The sequence below is a fragment of the Portunus trituberculatus genome, chromosome 11 (genome assembly GCF_017591435.1).
Source record: "Portunus trituberculatus isolate SZX2019 chromosome 11, ASM1759143v1, whole genome shotgun sequence".
In the NCBI taxonomy this organism is placed as follows: domain Eukaryota; kingdom Metazoa; phylum Arthropoda; class Malacostraca; order Decapoda; family Portunidae; genus Portunus; species Portunus trituberculatus.
In genome coordinates, this window is record NC_059265.1 from 5,561,799 (window position 1) to 5,585,990 (window position 24,192).

General features: G+C 40.4%; 3 long non-coding RNA genes across 3 annotated transcripts; 1 reads left to right on the plus strand and 2 right to left on the minus strand.

Annotated features, from left to right (window-relative positions):
- Window positions 1-2,180: 2,180 nt before the first annotated feature.
- LOC123502457 lies at window positions 2,181-3,496 on the minus strand. The gene is made up of 2 exons (XR_006674090.1): window positions 2,761-3,496; window positions 2,181-2,384 (listed from the first exon to the last, which is right to left on the minus strand). It is a non-coding gene; the product is annotated as an uncharacterized LOC123502457 (long non-coding RNA).
- A 1,350-nt stretch (window positions 3,497-4,846) lies between these two features.
- Window positions 4,847-9,564, minus strand: LOC123502410. Its single transcript, XR_006674036.1, has 4 exons — window positions 9,438-9,564; window positions 8,699-8,826; window positions 7,602-7,679; window positions 4,847-4,878 (listed from the first exon to the last, which is right to left on the minus strand). It is a non-coding gene; the product is annotated as an uncharacterized LOC123502410 (long non-coding RNA).
- A 662-nt stretch (window positions 9,565-10,226) lies between these two features.
- On the plus strand, window positions 10,227-15,612 carry LOC123502427. Its single transcript, XR_006674053.1, has 2 exons — window positions 10,227-10,485; window positions 15,448-15,612. It is a non-coding gene; the product is annotated as an uncharacterized LOC123502427 (long non-coding RNA).
- The last annotated feature ends 8,580 nt before the right edge of the window (window positions 15,613-24,192 follow it).

The following is a 24,192-nucleotide window of genomic DNA, read 5'->3' on the forward strand; positions in this document are numbered from 1 at the left end:
ACCGCTCTGCTTGTAGTGTGAACATACCCTTACACACACACACACACACACTCCACCGAACCTTAACCCATCTTGCCCACTCCTACACAAACACAAACACAAACACACACACACACACACCACCAAACCTTAATCCATCTTGCCCACTCCCACACAAACACACACACACACACACAAAATCCACCCAAAAAACTTTCAAAAAACACTTTCCAAACACACACACACACACACACACACACACACACACACACACACACACACACACACACACACACACTCACACAACCTTAATCCATCTTGCCCACTCCCACACACACACACACACACACACACACACACACACACACACACACACAAACACACACACACACACACACACACACACACACACACACACACACACACACACACACACACACTCCACCAAACCATAATCCATCTTGCCCACTCCCACAGAAACACACACACACACACACACACTGCCACACAGCCTCACCTCACTTCAAAACACAAAAAATCTTCACATAAAATATAAATTCACAGTATAAAACAAACTTATTTCAAAATCCACCCCAAAAAAACACTTTCCAAATACACACACACACACACACACATTTCTAGCACCTTGCCACAAAAATTCAGTATTTTTATGAGACCTTCCAAGACAGTGGTTCCCAAACTGGGGGTGAATCATCCCTTGGAAGCAGCTTAACAATTTTTGGGGGAGTACTGGAGGTGACAGAAAAAATAAATAAATAAATAAGAATTCTGAAAAATGAAGAAAACCTTGCAGTGCCTCCCATTACAATTACTGTTAACTTAGTCTTAGTGGGCAAAGTTGTAACATAAATAATTATTCTGTGTAAGGGGTAATGTGGTTGGTTAGTGTGACTTGTTAACCCCTTCAGTACTGGGACACATTTTACCTAGAGATCTGTGTACCATTAGACCATTTTATTCACTTTAAGAAGTGTCTATGGAGGGCACAAGATTAAAGGCCACAGTCTTCACTATCTTAACCCCTTCAGTACTGGGGGACAATTATACCTCAAGATTTGTGCACCATTAGACCATATCATTGACATTAGCAAGGGTCTATGGAGGTCACAAGGTTAATGGACACAGTCTTCACTTTCTTAACCCTTTCAGTATTGGGACACATTTTTACCTTGACATTTGTGTACCATTGGACCATTTTGTTGACATTAGGAAGGGTCTATGAAGGTGACGAGGTTAATGGCCACAGTCTTCACTATTTTAAACCCTTCAGTACTGGGACACCTTTTTATCCTCAGATCTGTGTACCATTAGACCATTTTATTGACATTAGGAAAGGTTCATAAACATCAGAAGATTAATGGTCATCATCTTCACTATTCTAACCACTTCAGTACAGGGACACATTTTTACCTTGAGATTTGCATACCATTAGACCATTTTATTGACATTAGGAAAGGTTTATAGACATCAGAAGGTTAATGGTCACAGTCTTCACTATTTTAACCCCTTCAGTACTGGGATACCTTTTTACCCTGAGATCTGTGTACCATTAGACCATTTTATTGACTTTAGGAAAGGTTTATAAAGGGCAGAAGAATAATGGCCACAGTCTTCACTATTTTAACCCCTTCAGTACTGGGACACATTTTTACCTTGACATTTGTGTACCATTAGACCATTTTATTGACATTAGGAAAGGTTTATAGAGGGCAGAAGAATAATGGCCACAGTCTTCACTATTTTATCCTCTTCAATACTGGGACACCTTGAGATCTGTGTACCATTAGACCATTTTATTGACATTAGGAAAGATCTATAGACATCAGAAGACTAATGGCCACAGTCTTCACTATTTTAACCCCTTCAGTACTGGGACACATTTTTACCTTGACATTTGTGTACCATTAGACCATTTTATTGACATCAGCAAGGGTCTATGGAGGTGACAAGATTAATGGCCACAGTCTTCACTATTTTAACCCCTTCAGTACTAGGAGACATTTTTACCTTGAGATTTGAGTACCATTAGACCATTTTATTGACATTAGGAAAGGTTTATAGACATCAGAAGATTAATGGCCAATATCTTCACCCTAAAAACATGCCAAATGGTCTTAAAATACCATAAAACATGCCAAACTCTCTTAGAATGCCCTGAAAAACATGCCAAACTTGTCTTAAAATGTCCTTTAAAAAAAAAACATTCCAAACTGCTTATCCATCCTAACTGTTCTTCATGACTCCAGGTGTTGTCTTGTACTCTGGGTGTTGCTGATGGCTGTAGATGTTGTAGAAGGCTTGTGTTGCATTGTGGCTTGTCTTGGCTTGCTTGGTGGTGCAGTGTCTCTCCTTGGCAGCATTCAGGGACTATTGGCTTGACTTTCCTGTAATGATAGGTTTACATTGAGTCACCTTCACTATTTTGTAAACTGAACTGAACGCAACTCAACCCAACCTAACAGAACTCAACCTAACTTAACTAAACTGAACAGAAATTAACCTAACCCAAAACAACCCAGCTCAACCCAACCCAACCCAACCAAAGTAAACCCAAAACAACCCATCATAACCCAACCCAACTCAACCCAACCCAAAAAACAAGCAGTTAACCCAGAACAACCCAGCATAACCCAACCCAACCCAACCCAAAAACAACCCAAGTTAACCCAGAACAACCCAACATAACCCAACCCAACCCCAAACTAACCCAAAACAACCCAGCATAACCAAAGCTAACCCAACCCAACCCTTTATCTTTACCTTTACCGAGGTGCCTGTCACGTGACGTCGGCGACCATGGAACACCATCCTCCTCTGTTTTGAGCCACTCTAACCCGATCCACAGTTGTGCAGCCCTCACCGACGTGTTTCACCAATGTGTCCATAAACTTGACCCTCTGTCTTCCTTTCGCTGGTTCCTTATACTCTCCCCAACAAGCATTCTCTCCCACAGTCCATGTCCTCTCAGTACATGGCCCACAAAATTGAGGTGTCTCCTCCTGATACTCTTCACCGGTGTTTTTTCCATTACTACTCTTCTCAATCCTTCATTAGTGATCCGTGCACTCCAAGGGATTCTCAGCATTCTTTGCATGAACCACATTTCTACTGCTTCTAACCTTTTGATCATGTTCTTCTTTATCGTCCATGTCTCAGAGCCATACGTTAATGTGGACCATACATAACGCTTGAGTATACGTTGTCTTAGTGTTATATTCATGCTAATATTGGTCATTATCTTTCTTACCCCTTAAAGTACAGGGGATTGATTTACTTTCCGTCTGTTACAGTGGGGAAAAATCACACCTGTCAAAAATGCTAAAAATATTCTTTTCCTCATAAAAGCATATTTCTTTGTGTTATTCTGAGTACAACGATATAGTTTTCAACATGTCATCACCTCTCACACCAAAGTTATTGCACGTCAAAAAATTCATGGCAGAATCCGCCGCTAAGAAATACCCCCCAAGCTCAGATAACACCACGCTCTCTCTCTCTCTCTCTCTCTCTCTCTCTCCATTTGAGCACATGAATTTGATGTAAAAGTAGGAACTTTTGCACTTTCATGTCATGAAAATGTGAACTCAGATGAAATGATGTTCAAAACAGAAAAATAAAAATAAACCACATATTACAAATATTGTGGATTTTATAATAATTGGAATGTGGAAACTCTTATTGGCAATGGGACTGACGTGACTTGGCCGACAAGCACAGTCCTGTAGAGGCAACCATGGGTGACACACACCAGCGCATTGTTCGAGGAGAGTATGTGAGGAGGTTTATGAACGTCGCTTTGAGGGTTGGCCTCTGTCTCCCAGATCACTATCAGAATCACTACTGGAGTCTTCACTTTCTTCTGTCTTAATAAAAAAATCACTGTCTTCATTTTCACCACTATCCTCAATGTCATTACCGAGTAAAACTGACATAACATCACTCGGAGTACCGAAATCTAACTCCGGGTCACGGGGATTGCTAGATGTTGCCTCAAAATGGGAAAAGATGACCTATGTGAGGGAACATATGTCTCCAGGCTCAGAGGTGAGCGAGAAAAGATGCCAGAGACTTCCACTTGCCCCAGGACCAACAGTGAGGGGGAGAGATTCAAACGTTTAGCGCCGAAAAATCATGATTCCTGGAACGATCCCCGCCTCTCTGCACGCCACGCTACAATCACCGAACGTTAAGGGTTAAACTATCTATGAGTGCTTGCAATTTTAGCTCGGAATCTGCCGCTAAAACTGTATCGTCCGCATAATGTATGTATGTTGTTTGTGTTTCTTCCCCCAATGCAAATTCCCTCCATTTCTTCCATCTCCTCCAAACATTTTTGTCCATACGAGAACAAGTCTGGTGAGAGTACGCAGCCTTACCACACTCCTCTCTGTATCTCTACCCATTCTGTGTCTGGTGAGAGTACACAGCCTTGCCACACTCCTCTCTGTATCTCTACCCATTCTGTGTTTTTACCTTTTATTCTTAATGCTGTTTTTTGTTCCCAGTATAGGTTATTTACCATTCTTACATCTTTGCCATCCAATCCAATCTCCTTTAACACGTCAATCATTTCCTCCTGTCTAATCGTCTCAAAGGCTTTCTCAAAGAGAGAGAGAGAGAGAGAGAGAGAGAGAGAGAGAGAGAGAGAGAGAGAGAGAGAGAGAGAGAGAGATTGAAATAACAAAAACTTTATAAAATGACAATATCTATTATTTTACCTTTTCTTTTTTAATCTTTTCTTCTTCTCCTCTTCTCATCTTCCTCCACCTCTTCTTTCTTCCTCCTCCTCCTCCTCCTCCTCCTTTTCCTTCTTCTTCCTCCTACTCCTTCTCCTCTTCCTCTTGCCTTGTTCTATCTTCTCCACATTCTTAACACAATCTGAAATAAATAAAACTGGATTAATATCATAGAGAGAGAGAGAGAGAGAGAGAGAGAGAGAGAGAGAGAGAGAGAGAGAGAGAGAGAGAGAGAGAGAGAGAGAGAGTTGCAAAAGTGAAAAAAAAGACTAGATATTGAAATAATTGATAGAAATATTTGATAACATTGTTTTGTGATAAGTTGCTGAGAGAGAGAGAGAGAGAGAGAGAGAGAGAGAGAGAGAGAGAGAGAGAGAGAGAGAGAGAGAGAGAGAGAGAGAGAGAGAGAGAGAGAGAGAGAGAGAGAGAGAGAGACCTTAGTGTTTCAGTGTGCGGAGGCCATAAATTCAGAGTGTTCTTGAAGCAGTGGGTAAGTAAGTGAAGTGCTTGACAGTGACACATAGAGAATAAGTGAATAAGTGAAGTGATAATACAAGATACATAGTGACACAAGTGATACATTGCAGGAGTAATCATCACTAAATCAATAAGAACACTAGCAGTCAAATAGTTGGTGGGCTTTGAGATAGGAAATACCCATAATGCCTCCTTTAGCCCATTAAAACACAATGGAAATGCATGTATTACCCAAATGCTGAGTACTAATAAAAAAAAAATCAATAAAAAATTAAAAAAGAGATATTTACGTGTGAAAACCTTTTAAAATGGCACATCTAACATGAACCCTTTGCCAGCAACTCTGCCACTCCTGCATTGCACAACCCCCACCCCCCGCACAGTGTTCTGTTGGGGGTGCCGACGTAGGAAGACATTCATTTCATCCCTTGTGACATGAAGTCACTTTTTTGCCATAAACTTTTTGTGATTTATTGTTGGGATGTCCACAAAAAAACTTGGCTGCCGGGACACTGGTCCACACACACAGCGACTGTACCACCTTGTCTGACATGAAGAGCTAAAAGCAGTGCAAACCACTCATGTCATTCCTTGGTACATCAGGATCAAAGCCACAAAAATCCGCAGTCAGTACCGGACCAGTACCGGGACGCTGGTCAGCAAAGGGATCAGATAAGACAGAGAAAGTATGGAGGGAAGCATGCAGTGCAGGGCTGCCTGGCTGCTCCTCATCCTTCACACTTCCATGTCAACATTTTAAAACTGTACACTCTTCTAAATCAACATATATACTTTCATCTCTCTTAATTGTCATCCTCCACACTTCCATGTCCTCATTTTAAACCATACACTCTTCTAAATCAACATAAATGCTTTCCATCTCTCTTAATTGTCATCCTCCACACTTCTGTGTCCACATTTAAAACTGCACACTCTTCTAAATCAACATATAAACTTTCTATCTCCCTTAATTCTTATCCTCACTGCTTCCATGTCCACATTTTAAACTGTACACTCTTCTAAATCAATATATATACTTTCCATCTCCCTTAATTCTTATCCTTGCTGCTTCCATGTTGACATTTAAAACCATACACCCTTCTAAATCAACATATATGCTTTCCATCTCTCTTAATTGTCATCCTCATGGCTTCCATGTTGACATTTAAAACCATACACCCTTCTAAATCAACATCTATGCTTTCCATCTCTCTTAATTGTCATCCTCACGGCTTCCATGTTGACATTTAAAACCATACACTCTTCTGAATCAACATCTATGCTTTCCATCTCTCTTAATTCTCATCCTCGACACTTCCATGTCCACATTTCAAACTGTACACTCTTCTAAATCAACATTTATGCTTTCCATCTCCGTTAATTCTCCTCCTCCACACTTCCATGTACACATTTTAAACTGTACACTCTTCTAAATCAACATACATGCTTTCAATCTCCATTAATTCTCATCCTCCACACTTCTATGTTCCAATTTAAAACTGTACACTCTTCTAAATCAACATTTATGCTTTCCATCTCTCTTAATTCTTATCCTCGCTGCTTCCATGTCCACATTTAAAACCATACACTCTTCTAAATCAACATATATACTTTCCATCTCCATTAATTCTCATCCTCGCCACTTCCATGTCCACATTTTAAACCATACACTCTTCGAAATCAACATATATCCTTTCCACCTCCCTTAATTGTCATCCTCACTGCTTCCATCACTTTCTTCCTGGGAGCTCCTGGCCTCACTGTCATTTTCTGGCAAATATTCCTCATGTGAGTCACTAATGAGGCCTTCTGATTGACTCTCATTGTCCTCAGAATCCTGTAATTCATCTAATAGAGCCAGCTCACCCTCAGAATCCCTCAAGGGTGACAATGACAACACCATTACACCACACTGGTCAGTAACACACTGCCCGCTGGCCACCACCCCTCCCCTCAGGCCACACGGTCCCTCCCCCCAAGCCACCGTACCCAGTGTCCCTGAAAACAGTTAGTCACTTTGTCACTGAATCATAAAAAACACACAAAGAGAGTAGATGAAGCACTGATGGAGCGATGGTGTGCACATGTACTGTAAATATCTTGAAACACCCTTAAAACACCCTAAAATAGCCTAAAATAGTTAAAAAACAGTCATAAACACCCTTAAATAGCCTTAAAATAGCCCTCAAAAACACTAAAACAGCCTTAAACACCCTTAAAATAGCCTAAAACTCCCTTAAACATCATAAAATTCTTCAAACAGCCTAAAATAGCCTTAAACAATCTAAAACAGCCTAAAAATACCCTAAGACAGCCTTAAAACACCCTAAAGTAGCCTTAAACACCCTCAAAGTCTTCAAACACCCTAAAACACCCTTCAATACTCACAGTTGGCTAGGTGTATCCCAGCTAGTGTAGTTGCCATGTTCCATCCCTACATAGTACGGCCGGTGGTGGCTGGTGATCCTGTTGGGAGGAGGTGGTGGTGGTTATAATAGTACTAGTGGTGGTAGTGAAATGGTGTGGTTTTGTGAGCATCTGATGTGGTAATGTTGGTTGTTTGTGGTGGCTGTGGGTGTGGTTGGACAGTAGTGGTGGTGGTGGGTGTGGTTGGACAGTGGTGGTGGGTGTGGTTGGACAGTAGTGGTGGTGGTGGTGGTGGTAATAGGAGGATTTTAAAAAGACAAATATTTTCCGCCCAAAACAAGTGAAAAAATTGAGGTTTATGAGACAAAATTGTAAGAAAAACCACGCTTTCACACACCCCACACTCACCAAACACACAGCACACCAGCACACACCATTCCCACACCTGCACACACCAGCAAACCACAAACAACCCTTTGCAAACACTGGAAAACGCAAAAAACACACACTCAAAAAATATATAGTTTACACAATAAAAAACACATTTACACACACACCACACACACCACACCTGCGGAAACCTTTCCCACACCCGCACACACCAGCACAGTACACAGCTTGGTGTGTGGAGGGAGATATGGAGGAAAGAAAAGGAGGTGGTGGAGGGAAAAATGAGAAAAATTGTCAGGTTTTGAAGTGAGATTTAGAAAAGTACTATTTTGACTATGAAAGAAGTGATATAGGAGACTCAAAATTGGAGGGAAGGTGGAGGAAACAGTCTACTGAAGGAAAAGCCTGGAGGTAACCTGTGGAGGAAACAAGACAAATATTACCTAACCAAAATGCACCCAAAATTACCTAAAAATATTGCATCAAGCAACAAAACACGCACACACACACACACACACACACACACCTGGACTCCACAAACAACCCTTAAATCACACCTGGAAAACGCCCACAATAAGTTTACCCTAACCAAACCACACCAAAAAAAATAAACATTATACATAGGTAACTATAGCTGACATTACAAAAACGTACAAAAAACACACTTACACACCCACCATACTCACAGCACACCTGCGGACACCTCTCCCACACCCACACACACTCACCTCTCCCTTTGGAACTTGGTGAGTAGAGTATTTGTGGAGTTTTGCCGCAGAGAGGAGACAGGCAGCAAGTCAACACCAGCGGCTCTCCAAGGACCCATTGTGACATTGTGGCAAGCCATGGTGCACCTCTGGAATAGTGGTAGTAATATTATAAATGAGGCGTGACAAGGCGTAGGAAAGGAGAAAAACTGAATAAAGGCCAACACAGAAAGGGCCGATGTGGGAGGCGCGAGGCAGGGTGAAGGACACTGCCTACCACACAATAACACCACCATATCTCACTAACCGCTTCAACTATCAAACTATCACGCATATGGGAGGTGTATGGATCCACAAACTATCTACGGAGGCAATATGGGGGCGTGACAAGGCGTAGTAAATAAGAAAAACTGAAAATAGTTAACACAGAGAGGGCCGATGTGGAAGGCAGGATGGCGGACACTGCCTAACACAAGAACACCACCATATCTCAGTAACCGCTTCAACTATCAAACTATCCCGCGCATGGGAGGTGTATGGGTGCATAAGCTATCTATGGAGGCAATATGGGGGCGTGACAAGGCGTAGGAGGGCAGGAATCACCACTACAAATATGAAGCAACAAAACCCAAAAGTTTGCTTATAAAGACGCACTTATTTTCACTTTACCAGACTTTTTCCACCTTAATTGGCACGTCTCACTAACTCTACATACTTTAGATAATAAGCATGTACACGCACACACTTGGGAATAACTCACCTGCTCCACAAATGTTCAAAAACTGTCAATGTCTACCCTACGAACTAACAATGGCGAATTTCCTTCTTCTTCCCCTAAGCAAAATGTCGACATCATTGTATACACTTCCTCTATCACTCAAACTTCTTATAAGACTCAAAATAACATTGAGATAAAATAAATAAAATATGAAATGGTAAAGAAAAATGAAAATAATACGAGTATTATATTCCCAATACCGAAATGGGGGTGTTGGGGTCATTCACAAATCTTGCTAAAAAAACACATTTCGCCGTAATGATTGAAATATTTCTACTTAATTAGTGAAGTTGGCACTGTTCTGATATCTGATTTGTTATTAGTAAAGTAAACTAATTTCTAAACTACAATAGAATCGAGTCCAGCTGTGTTTTGGTTTACCGAAAAAATAACGTTAAAATCACTGCAAGGAATATAACGTTTTTTTTATTACCACGCCTAGGATTGTTTTGGTGCTTGATATAACACTTAAAAGATATGAAAAACATGATTCAAGTAACAATATTCCATAAAGTTTAGTCTACCTATTTGTATTTTCAAATTCAAAATTTTTAATGGTAACAAAATAGAAAACAAAAATCTTTATATGACAAAGAATCTGTGTTTTCTTTATTCGGCTGGAAAGCGAAAATTTTTGTTATTCAGAAAATGTAATATAACGTAGTTTGGGTGAGCTTTCCATCTCGACATTGTGGTGTGTTTGTCACCCGTTAATTGGACACAAACACCTTCCTTTCCATTGCTTTGAATAAAAAAAACACCCGGTAGGAATATTATATTTTGATTATAAGTTACACTATTTATCGCGTCTAAAAGTGTAGTGTATATCAGTCTGGGAGCCGTTTTTCTTGTGTTGATTTTTAAAATGAATTATCTACGTAAATATTGAACCCATGGGGGGGCGCCTCACCCCTGCCTTCCCCATGGACAGTCCAGCAATGTCTGCCTCCACTCCCCCTGTGTTTCCAGACCCAGAGAGTGAAGCAAAGCCAGAATCAACCACCACACTAGATAAATAGCCATTACTGTGGTAAATAAGGCGATGGTTGTGTATATGTACCCCAGTTAACACCGCCCGCCGCCCACCTCACCCACACCCACAGCCCGCCCCAACTCCTCAACATTTCCTTCAATTCTCACTGTTTCCTGCTACTGCTGCTGCTGCTGCTGCTGCTGCTGCCCGCCTCAAATGCATAGCAGGGACAAAAGAGGAGCGAGTAGTAGTAGCAGGAGCAGCAGTGTTATTTTTATTACTATGAGGATTAATGTGTGTGTGTGTGTGTGTGTGGTGGGGGGAGGCAGGCTGTTTTATGTAAAATTATCCCTCTCTCTCTCTCTCTCTCTCTCTCTCTCCATGAAGGCCACAGAGGTGACTAGCTAGAGTGTTCCTGCTGTTAATAATTTAGAAATGTTGTTAATCTCTCACTGGAACCTTAAAAACAATAACAACTTCAACTATACTCTATTGATGAAGGTTAGACACACAACCCGTCACTTCAGAGGAGCTTGGTGGTGTCTTATGGTGTGGCTTGACAATGTTAGGGCTGGATATGTCACTAAGCCCTTCTCTCTCTCTCTCTCTCTCTCTCTCTCTCTCTCTCTCATCGGTAAAGTTAGTCACTCTGAAGGTAAAAATGTGTCCCAGTACTGAAGGGGTTAAAATAGTGAAGACTGGCCATTAATCTTCTGTCCTCCATACACCCTTACTAATGTCAATAAAATGGTCTAATTGTACGCAAATCTCAAGGTAAAAATGTGTCCCAGTAATGAAGGGGTTGAAATAGTGAAGACTGTGGCCATTAATCTTCTGCTCTCCATACACCCTTCTTAATGTCAATAAAATGGTTTAATGGTACACAAATCTCAAGGTAAAAATGTGTCCCAGTAATGAAGGGGTTAAAATAGTGAAGACTGTGGCCATTAATCTTCTGCCTTCCATACACTCTTCCTAATGTCAATAAAATGGTCTAATGGTACACAAATCTCACGGTAAAAATGTGTCCCAGTAATGAAGGGCTTTAAAATTATGAAAACTGTGGCCATTAATCTTTTGCCCTCCATACAGCCTTCCTAATGTCAATAAAATGGTCTAATGGTACACAAATCTCAAGGTAAAAATGTGTCCCAGTAATGAAGGGGTTAAAATTATGAAGACAGTGCCCATTAATCTTCTGCCTTCCTAATGTCAATAAAATGGTCTAATGGCACACAAATCTGAAGATAAAAATGTTTCCCTGTACTGAAGGGGTTAAAATAGTGAAGACTGTGGCCATTAATCTTCTGCTCTACATACAGCCTTCCTAATGTCAATAAAATGGTCTAATGGTACACAAATCTTAAGGTAAAAATGTGTCCCAGTAATGATGGGGTTCAAATAGTGAAGACTGTGGCCATTAATCTTCTGTCCTCCATACACCCTTCTTAATGTCAATAAAATGGTCTAATGGTACACAAATCTCAAGGTAAAAATGTGTCCCAGTAATGAAGGGGTTAAAATAGTGAAGACTGTGGCCATTAATCTTCTGTCCTCCATACACCCTTCTTAATGTCAATAAAATGGTCTCATGATACACAAATCTCAAGGTAAAAATGTGTCCCAGTAATGAAGGGGTTAAAAATTATGAAAACTGTGGCCATTAATCTTTTGTCCTCCATACACCCTTACTAATGTCAATAAAATGGTTTAATGGTGCACAAATCTCAAGGTAAAAATGTGTTCCAGTAATGAAGGGGTTAAAATAGTGAAGACTGTGGCCATTAATCTTCTGCTCTCCATACACCCTTCCTAATGTCAATAAAATGGTCTAATGGCACACAAATCTGAAGATAAAAATGTTTCCCTGTAATGAAGGGGTTAAAATAGTGAAGACTGTGGCCATTAATCTTCTGCCTTCCATACAACCTTCCTAATGTCAATAAAATGTTCTAATGGTACACAAATCTCAAGGTAAAAATTTATCCCAGTACTGAAGGGGTTAAAATAGTGAAGACTGTGGCCATTAATCTTCTGCCCTCCATACACCCTTCCTAATGTCAATAAAATGGTCTAATGGTACACAAATCTCAAGGTAAAAATTTATCCCAGTACTGAAGGGGTTAAAATAGTGAAGACTGTGGCCATAATCTTCTGCCTTCCATACACCCTTCCTAATGTCAATAAAATGGTCTAATGGTACACAAATCTCAAGGTAAAAATGTGTCCCAGTACTGAAGGGATTAAAATAGTGAAGACTGTGGCCATTAATCTTCTGCCCTCCATACACCCTTCCTAATGTCAATAAAATGGTCTAATGGTACACAAATCTCAAGGTAAAAATGTGTCCCAGTACTGAAGGGGTTAAAATAGTGAAGACTGTGGCCATTAATCTTCTGGCCTCCATACACCCTTCCTAATGTCAATAAAATGGTGTAATGGCACACAAATCTGAAGGTGAATATGTGTCCCAGTACTGAAGGGGTTAAGGGATGGGAGGTCAACATAACTGTAGTGTACTTTAGTGTAGATGATAAACTAAGGAATGGTACTATCAAACTGGAAATTGAGAAGATCATAGAGACTAATGCACAACATCCACTGCTTACAATCTGGGACTTGAATGGCCACGTGGGATTCAAAGGAACACAAAAGCCAGATGGAAATGGAAGAATGATATTAGAATGCATGGAGAAGTATAAAATGATAATGCCCAATGACGATACAATTGTGACAGCTTAGCTCAGTAATCAGCTTACCTTGTTGAGAAAATGCTTTGCTTCAGTGACACCCCAGACAGCTTAGCTCAGTAATCAGCTTACCTTGTTGAGAAAATGCTTTGCTTCAGTGACACCCCAGACAGCTTAGCTCAGTAATCAGCTTACCTTTATGCTCAGAGTATGTTTTGGGGCATTTTGAGGTGTTACATGGTGTTTTGAGTGTGTTTTGGGATAAAATTGAGTGTTTTAAGTGGTTTGGGCATGTTGAGTGTGTGTAGGTGTGTTTGTATTGAGCTCAGAGTTTGTTTTGGGGCATTTTGAAATGTTTTGGGATAAAATTGAGTGTTTTAAGTGGTTTGGATATATTGAGTGTGTGTGGGTGTGTTTGTATTGAGCTCAGAGTTTGTTTTGGGGCATTTTGAAATGTTTTGGGATAAAATTGAGTGTTTTAAGTGGTTTGGATGTATTGAGTGTGTGTGGGTGTGTTTGTATTGAGCTCTGGGTGTGTTTTGGGGCATTTTGAGGAGTTACATGGTGTTTTGAGTGTGTTTTGGGATAAAATTGAGTGTTTTTACTGAAACTGAGGTTCCCCACGAATAGACCTGTCTCTGATAAAATGCTTTGGTTCGCAGTGACATCTCAGACAGCTTAGGTCAGTAATCAGCTTACCTTTGTGCCATCTTGACATGACATGATGCTCTCGGGAACACATTCCTCACACAAATAGATAAATTTCTGCACACGCAGTGAAATGTGGCTCAAAATCTCTTAACTTCTTGTATGGTACATTTGCAGGATTGAAGCAAAGTCAGTCTTTTTATAATAATATATTTCCTCTATGTCACATAAACAGCTTTCATTCCTTCACAGCACCAACATCCACACAGAGTGTCCACACAGACAACACTGCGTCATTAAACTGTATATTAATGTACTTTAACTACTTTACTTGTACGGTAAGTCCTCGTTACACGGTACATGTGCGTTCCTGAAAACCTTACCACAAATCAGAATTACCGTATCCCGAACCCATTATAACGTGCAATAATAGGGAATGCGCTCCAGCTTCCTGGGAGGTAGGCTAGAAAATGGCCTGTTCATACTCAGATATTGTGTACAAAAATCATTTCAAAGTAAAAAAATCTTTAATTGTCATATCAATAGATGTTTGCAAAGTTTTAGACAGTATAAGAAGGGATTATAGGATCAAAATTCTTATGGAATATCAAATAAATGAAAAGTACTAGACCTAATAACAAAAGTTTACCCTGGAGACAAAACTAGACTAAGACTTCAAACACAAAATTTAACAAGTGGCATCAGACAGACAGACAGACAGACAGACAGCAGGGGGATGTACATACAGCCTCCATAACACTTGGCAAATTAACCCCTTCACTACCAGGACGTGCTTTCATACATAGTCATTCTGTTTTCTATTTTGGTGATTCTATACAGCTTCACAAACTTATTATGTGGGATTCAAATAGTGAAAACTCAGGCCATTAATCCTCTGACCTCCATAGACTCTTCCTAATGTCAATAAAATCGTCTAATCACGCCCAAAACTCACAGTAAAAATGCCTCCCAGTACTGAAGGGGTTAAAAATTATGAAGACTGTGGCCACTAATCTTGTGATCTCCATAGACTCTTCCTAATGTCAATAAAATGGTCTAATGGTACACAAATCTCAAGGTAAAAATACGTCCCAGTACTGAAGGGGTTAAAATAGTGAAGACTGTGGCCATTAATCTTCTGACCTCCATACACCCTTCCTAATGTCATCAAACTGGTCTAATGGTACACAAACCTCAAGGTAAAAATGTGTCCCAGTACTGAAGGGGTTAAAATAGTGAAAACTGTGGCCGTTTATCCTCTGCCCTCCATACACCCTTCCTAATGTCAATAAAATGGTCTAATGGTACACAAATCTCAAGGTAAAAATGTGTCCCAGTACTGAAGGGGTTAAAATAGTGAAAACTGTGGCCATTTATCCTCTGCCCTCCATACACCCTTCCTAATGTCAATAAAATGGTCTAATGGTACACAAACCTCAAGGTAAAAATACGTCCCAGTACTGAAGGGGTTAAAATAGTGAAGACTGGCCATTAATCTTCTGACCTCCATAACCCTTCCTAATGTCATCAAAATGGTCTAATGGTACACAAACCTCAAGGTAAAAATATGTCCCAGTACTGAAGGGGTTAATAACTTTCAAAATAATAATAAAGACATTAGAAAATGTAAATTTGTGCTTCAAAGATGACACTTTAAATGTGACTCACTTATTCTTTGCAGACGATGGAATGCTGTCAGCGAGCAGCATGGAAGACACAGAGAGAGTGGTGGTCAGGTGGTGGTGGAGACAGGGAGAGTATGTGGCCTGGAGATTAACAAACAGAACACCAATAATCTTGTGACCTCCATGCACCCTTCCTAATGTCAATAAAGTTGTCTTATCATACCCAAAATTGTCTTATATTGCCCTCAAAAATTACCAAACTATCTCAAAATGCCTCAAAACATGTCAAACTGTCTTAAAATGCCCTCAAAACATCACCTGCCGCCCGGTGGAATACTCCAGGAGAGGTACTTACGGGGATGTAGGCAGTGCTGCAGACTGAGTGATTCCCCGTGTCCTCTCTTCCCGGTTCCCTTTGTGGTCTCATTTATACAATTGAGCAGCTGCAGCCTGCCCTCTAAAGACAACTTCTACTACTTCCTACACTACACTACAACACCTTACACTTTTACACTCTTCAAATCAAAATTTAATAATGGCTTCACCACGCCCTGCCTCGGAGTCCTCTGGGAGGGGACCATAAATGTCCCCAGGTCGGACTGCCCTCTGCTGTCGACCTTGGGTGTCTTGACACTTCATCTAATACTTTCACTATCAATTTCTGCAACATTCGTGGCCTTCGTTCTAATTTTCAATCTGTGGAACACCACCTCTCCTCTACTAAACCTCATCTTCTTCCTAACTGAAACACAGTTGTCTGTGACTACTGACAGCAGCCCCTTTTCTGTTCCCTCCTACTTGCTCTATCCTCATTTTCAATCCAAAGCTGGATGTTGCGCATACGTGCGTAACGACACCACTTGCTCTCGTGCCCACAATCTTGAATCTTCAGAATTTTCTACCATCTGGCTAAGACTTCAATGTCACTCTCTAACTAAATTCATCTGTGCTGTATACCTCTCACCTAATTCCTCTGACTATGTAAAATTCTTTGACTATTTGACTTCCAAGGTGGAGCACATCTTATCTCACTTTCCTTTGCTGAGATCTCCATTTTAGATTTCAATGTTCACCACCAGCTTTGGCTTTCATCTTCTTTCACTGACCAACCTGGTGAACAAACCTTCAACTTTGCTATCCTTCATGACCTAGAGCAGCTAGTGCAGTTCCCTACCCGTATTCCTGACCGCCTTGGAGACACGCCCAACATTCTTGATCTTTTCCTAACCTCCAACCCTTCTGCTTACTCTGTTAAACTTTCCTCTCCGTTGGGCTCCTCCGACCACAATCTAATTTCCGTTACCAGTTCTATCACTCCAGTGCAGCCTCAGGACCCGCCTAAGCGGAGGTGCTTCTGGCATTTTAACTCTGCTAAGTGGGAGGAACTAAGGCAGTACTATTCTGATTTCCTTGGGATGATTATTGTTTTCATGTCAGAGATCCTTCTCTTGTGCCGAGCGCATAACAGAGGTGATTATCTCTGGCATGGAGCTATACATTCCTCATACTTTCTCTAACCCTAAAGCTAAAAAGCCTTGGTTTAACTCTGCTTGTTCTCGTGCTGTCAATGATAGAGAGGCGGCTCACAAACGGTTCCGTAGCCATCCAACTGCTGAAACTCATGCCCTATATATTTCTGCCCGTAATCATGCCAAATCTATTCTCCAACTTACTAAAACTCTTTCATCAATAGAAAATGTCAAAGTCTTTCCAATTCTAACTCCTCTCGAGATTTCTGGCATCTAGCCAATAATATCTCTAACAACTTTACTTCTTCGTCTTTCCTCCTTTACTTCATCCAGATGGCTCTACAGCTGTCTCTTCTTTTCTAAAGCTGAACTCTTCGCTCAAACCTTTGCTACCAACTCAACTTTGGATGATTCTGGGCATATTCCTCCTACTCCTCCACCCTCTGACTACTTCATCCCTAAAATTAAAATTCTTTATAAAGACGTTTTCCTGGCCCTCTCTGGCCTTGATTCTCGGAAGGCTTACGGTCCGGATGGAGTCCCTCCTGTTGTTCTCAAAACTGTGCTTCCGAACTCGCTCACTGCCTGGTCAAACTCTTTCATCTGTGTCTCTACTTCTATTTATCCTTCTTGCTGGAAGTTTGCTCACATTCAACCTGTCCCTAAAAAGGTGACCACTCCAATCCTTCTAACTACCGCCCTATAGCTTTGATTTCCTGCCTTTCTAAAGCCTTTGAGTCTATCCTTAATAGGAAGATAATGAGGCATCTATCAGCTCACAACCTTCTCTCTGATTGCCAGTATGGTTTCCGTAAAGGCAGATCTACTGGTGATCTTCTTACTTTCCTAACTGAATCTTGGTCATCCTCTTTAGGGACTTCGGTGAAACCTTTGCTGTCGGCCTTGACATATCGAAAGCCTTCGATAGAGTCTGGCACAAATCTTTAATTTCTAAACTACCCTCCTACGGATTCTATCCTTCTCTGTACCTTCATCTCCAGTTTCCTTTCCGATCGTTCTATTGCTGCTGTAGTAGACGGTCACTGTTCTTCCCTAAAACTATCAACAGTGGTGTTCCACAGGGTTCTGTCCTATCACCCACTCTCTTTCTATTATTCATCAATGATCTCCTAAATCTGACTCAATGCCCTATCCACTCCTATGCTGATGATACCACCTTGCATTATTCAACAGCGTTCAACAGACGCCCAACCCAACAACAATTAAATGACTCAAGGCGAGATGCTATAGGACGCCTAACTTCTGATCTTTCACTTGTTTCTGATTGGGGCAGAGAAAACCTGGTTTTGTTCAATGCCTCAAAACTCAATTTCTACAACTATCTACTCGACATAACCTTCCAGACAACTATCCTCTCTTCTTCAATAACACTCAACTTCCCTCTCCTCTACATTAAACACACTCGGTCTATCCTTCACTAAAAATCTAAACTGGAAATTTCACATCTCTACTCTTGCTAAATCAGCTTCCAAGAAGTTAGGTGTCCTATGGCGTCTTCGTCCATTTTTCTCTCCTCCCAGCTGCTTGCTCTGTACAAGGGCCTTATCCGCCCGTGTATGGAGTATGGCTCTCATGTCTGGGGATCCACACACAGCTTTACTAAACAAGGTGGAATCTAAAGCTTTTCGTCTTATCAACTCTTCTCCTCTAACTGACTGTCTTGATTCTTTAAGTCACCGCCGCAATGTTGCATCTTTATCTGTCTTCTACCGCTGTTTTCATGCTGTCTGCTCTTCTGAACTTGCTAACTGCATGCCTTCCCCTCCTGCGGCCTCGCTGCACAAGACTCTCTACTTCTTCTCATCCCTATTCTGTCCATCTTCCTAATGCAAGAGTTAACCAGTATCTTCACTCCTTCATTCCCTACACTGGTAAACTCTGGAACTCTCTACCTGTGTCTGTATTTCCACCTGCCTATGACTTAAACTCTTTCAAAAGAGGAGTGTCAAGACACCTCTTACGTTAACTGGACCCTCCTTTTAGATTTTTTGTTTTTTCTTTCTCCTACTTTCCTCTTAACAGGGCCTGGCAACCAGCGGGATTTTTTTTTTCCAACACTTTGTTTTCCCTTGGCCAGTGCCCTTGTAATGTAAAAAAAAAAAAAAAAAAGCTGGCACCAATACTTTTCCTGGTATATATAAATGACATGCCAGAGGAATAAACAGTTATATTAATTTGTTTGCGGATGATGCGAAGTTGTGTAGGTGTGTGAAGAGTGAAGAAGATTGTGAAATTTTACAGGCAGACCTGGATAAGATTTGGGAGTGGAGCAAGAGGTGGCAAATGGAATTTAATCTGAGCAAAAGTCATGTGATGGAGATGGGAAAGAGTGGAAGACGGCCAAGAGGGTCATATAAGATGGGTGAAGAAGTAGTGTTGAAAAAGGTGGAAAAGGAAAAGGATTTGGGAGTGATGATACAAGACCATGGGCAGTTTGAGGCTCATATTGTTAAGATGTTTGGAGAAACGTATAATTTGATAAAAATATTGGATTAGCCTTCCATTATATGGATAAAGATATGATGAAGAAATTAATTAGTATGGTAATTAGACCAAGATTGGAATATGCTGGAGTGGTCTGGTCCCCTTATAAAAAGAAGCATATAAGGAAGTTGGAGAGATTGCAGAAAATGGCAACAAAAATGGTTCTGGAATTGGCAGAAATGACCTATGAGGAGAGATTAAAAGAAATGAATTTGCCTACCTTGGAACAAAGAAGAGAAAGAGGAGATTTAATACAGGTTTATAAACTGTTGAATGGACTGGATGAAGTGGATAATGAGCAAATGATGTTGAGAGAGGAAAACTTAAGTAGAACTACAAGATCGCATAGTAAAAGATAGCCAAGGGAATATGCTTGAAGGATGTGAAAAAATATAGTTTCCCACAAAGATGTGTGGAGGTGTGGAATGGTTTGAGTGAGGAGGTGGTGTCAGCAAGGAGTGTGCATAGTTTTAAAGGAAAGTTGGATGTGTGTAGATATGGAGACGGGGCCACACGAGTATGATACCCAGGCCCTGTAAAATTACAACTAGGTGAATACACACACACACACACACTGAAATACTGCAAGAAGACCTAACTAAGATCTGGGAATGGAGTAAGAAGTGGGAAATGAAATTCAATGTGAACAAAAGTCATGTCATGGAAATGGGAAAGAGTGAAAGACGACCAGTGGAAATCTATAAGATGGGAGACGGAGTAGAACTGGAGAAAGTAAAAAAGGAAAAGGACTTAGGAGTGACGATGGAACAAAACAATCAACAAGTAAGCCATATTGATAGAATTTTAGAGAAACATATAATTTGCTAAGGAATATTTGAGTAGCATTTCACTACATGGACAAAGAAATGATGAAGAAATTGATAAGTACTATAATAAGACCCAGATTGGAATATGCAGGAGTAGTGTGGACTCCTCATAAAAAGAAACACATAAGGAAATTGGATAGGCTACAAAGAATAGCTACAAGAATAGTTCCAGAATTTGAAGGGATGACATATGAGGAGAGACTAAAGGCTATGGATCTACCAACCCTGGAACAAAGAAGGGAGAGAGGAGACCTGATACAAGTTTATAAATTGATCAACAGAATGGACCAAGTGGATAATGAGAAACTGATCTTGAGAGAAGAATATGACATCCGAAGCACAAGATCGCATAGTAAAAAGCTGAGAAAAGGAAGATGTCTGAGAGATATTAAAAAATATAGTTTCCGCAGAGATGTATTGAGACGTGGAACAGTTTAGATGAAGAAGTAGTGTCTGCAACGAGTGTGCATACTTTTAAAGTAAGATTGGATAAGTGTAGATATGGAGACGGAGCCACACGAGCATAAAGCCAGGCCCTGTAAAACTACAACTAGGTAAATACAACTAGATAAATACACACCAAGCGGCCCTCGTCAAGATGGGTAGAGGCCTGCTGTGCCACTCACGGCTACAACATCTCCCCTGACGCGCCCCAGCCAATCCATGCCACACCACACACAAACGTGGTCACGCCATTCAAGGCCCCAAGAACTGACTGTTATCATCACAGTGCTATCCCTTCCATGGTGCCACCCATAAACAGCTAACTTAAGGTTCTCATCTTAAGTCTCCCGCAATCCCCATGTGTGCATTTTCAGTATCTATGTACTGCAATTACTAATAAACCATATTATTATTATTATTATTTACACACACACACTGGGATGGACTGAGAGAGGCTGGGATGGACTGGGAGAAAGAAAAGGAGGACAGAGAAGTCTGTGAGCATGTATTTCATGAGAAGTTATGGGTGGAAGGAGCACAGGTGGAGGTGTACAGAATGGGAATGAAAGTGAGAGGGAGTGAGAGGCCCCTAATAGTATGTCTGCGTGATGTATATGATAAATGGGAGGTGGTGAAGAGGGGCAGACAGCTGAGAGACTGTCATGAGGAAGATATAAGTCAAATCAGGATTGCCCCTGACAAAACTAAGAGAGAGAGAGAACAAGACGCAATGCTAAAGGAAAAGTTGCAAGACAAAAGAAGACAAGGAGGCCAGTGGAAAATACAGAGGGGAAAAATTGTTGAGAGTAGGAGAAGGCACTGGTGGGGACTGAAATACAGGTGTATGGGACAAAGAAATCAGCGAAAAGTGTAAAAATGAAGGTAATAAATATACAAGGGTTAACACAAACTAAAGCAAAAGAAGTAGAAGAGTTAGTGAGTGATGATAGTATAGTTTGCTTAACAGAGACCCAGAAGAAGCTAAGAGATATAAACTTCAGTGATAACTGTGTGATAGTAGATAATATGAGAGAGGAGCAAGATAGAAAGGGAGGAGGACTAATGGTGCTATATAGGAAGGATACAGGAGTAGACCTAGAGAAGATACCAACAAAATGTCCGGATATATTGCACACAAAAGGGAAAATGAGAGGATGGGAGATGAGACTAGTAGTGGTTTACCTGAGTGTTAATGATCCACCAAGAAATAATAATATTAAGCTACAAATGGAAAGGATAATAAATGGAAACTCTCACCCGCTCTTAGTCATGGGTGACTTTAATGGACATGTGGGCTTCAAAGGGGAGCAGAAGGTGAATACAAATGGAGAAATCATTTTGGAATTGATGGAAAAATATAGCTTGATAATGTTAAATGATGATTGCAAATGCACAGGAGGAGAGTTCACATGGAGCAGAAATGAACAAAGGAGTGTTATTGATTATGTATTGGCAACAAATCAAGTCTATAGGAAATTCAAGAGCATGCATATAGATGAGGAGAAGGACATTTTTGACATGTCAGACCACAATCCAATTGAAGTGGAGCTAATAATAAAAGAGGAGAAGAAAAAATGTGAGAGAAAAGAGTGGGTTGTGAAGGAGTATTGTAAAACAGACAATAATTCCTTAGAAAGATTTTGGGTGTGCATGGAAAGCCAGGCGCTAAATAAGGAAGTGGAGAACATTGAAAAATTGGAGTCACTAATAAAAGAAACAGCAGAGAAGGTGCTAAAAGGAAAATATAGGAGAAGAGGAGAAAAGAATAGCAAGAACACAGAGCATGTATGGATAAATGATGTAATTAGGAAAGAAATCAAAGAAAGGAGGAGGAGAAATGCAACAACAAATGAAGAAGAGAGGGAAAGGTGGAAGGAGTTATACCCAAAGCAAAAAGAAAGGGTACATGTGCTAATAAAAAAGGAGATCTGTAAACAAGAAGAGAAAACAGTCAAAGAAATAAATGAAAGCAAGGATGGAGGAAAGAAGATGTGGGAGTACATTAAGAAGCTAAAAGGGGAAAAGATCAAGGAGAAAAATCCCCTAAAAATCTATGGAGAAGATGGGGTACAACTGGAGCAGAAGAAGGTTGGGGGGAGGAGGTAAAGAAATTGTGGAGCAACATATATAGAAAATATGAAAACAATATTGAAGAAATGTGGAATGTGAGGAAGAGAGAGGAGTATGAGAACATGATCAAAGACATAGAAGAGAAACGATCAGTTAGGGTGAACGCAGTTGATGAACAAGGGACACAAATGCAATATATACAGACTTGTGCAGTGGAGGTATGGGAACACATCGACATGGCAAGAAGGGTGACAGGAGGAGAGGTGCAATTACAACAGAACATTATCACAGAGGAAAGAGTGGCGAGGTGTCTGGGAAAAATGAAGAGCAAACGAGCTGTGGGGACAGATAATATTAAAGGACAAATGTACAAGGAGATAGGAAATAGCACAGTATTAAAGGAAATATTAGCAAAGGGAATGAAAAGTACATTAGAGTCAGGCCATGTACCACCAAGCTGGAAAGAATCAAGGACAGTGATGATCCCCAAAACAAGATGCTCAAAAGCCAAGGATTTGAGACCTATTGCATTAACTAACGTTGGGTATAAACTAATGATGTCAATCATAAGAGATGGCTTAGAAGATCACATAACAAAGAACAGGTTAGGGAAACAAACGCAAGGAGGTTTCACAGAACGTAGTACAATTGAAAATAACATTTTTGTTCTAAAATACTGCATACAAAAATCTTTCAAGATGAAAAAACGTTAATTGTAACATCAATTCATTTTGCCAAAGCATAAAGAGGGAGAAATTAATACAAGTCCTGATGGAAACTAAAATACACCCAAAATGTATTAATTGAATAGCCAATGTATATAACAATGATAAGACCAAAATTGACCTAGTAGAGGAAGAAAAGCTGGAAACAGACGTGACAAGCGGAATAAGGCAGGGATGCACAGTGTCTACCACTCTTTTCAAACTGATTACGTACTTTGAAAATAATGCAACAAATACAAGATTTAAACAAAGGCTACAGGGACGAGGAGTTTAATATAACATGGCTTTTCTTCGCTGACCATGGAATGTTGTTAACCAGCAGTGTGGAGGATACCAAACACGTAATAAAGAAAATGGAGGAGATAGGAAAAGAATTTGGGTTAGAAATAAACAAAGAGAAAAGTAGAATAATAATATTTAACATGAAGGTAAGACCAGAAAATATTGAAAATAAAGAAGCAAAAGATAGATTTAGATATTTATGAAGCACTATAAATGACAGCATTAATTGGTTCACAGTGCAGAAGGAGGAAATGTTAACAAAGGCGAGAAAGCTGGCCAATATGACGAGGAGCGTAATAGCGACAAGTTGCCCAAAACTACTCATTGGAAAAACTTTTTGGAAGAGTGTGGCACTTCCCTCCATTTTGTATGGAAGTACCATTATAGACCTTAATGAAATGGAAATTAGTAAGCTGCAGAGGATAGAAAATGGGGTTTTCCGCCAAATTTTAGGAGCACCAAGCTATACACCTTTAGCA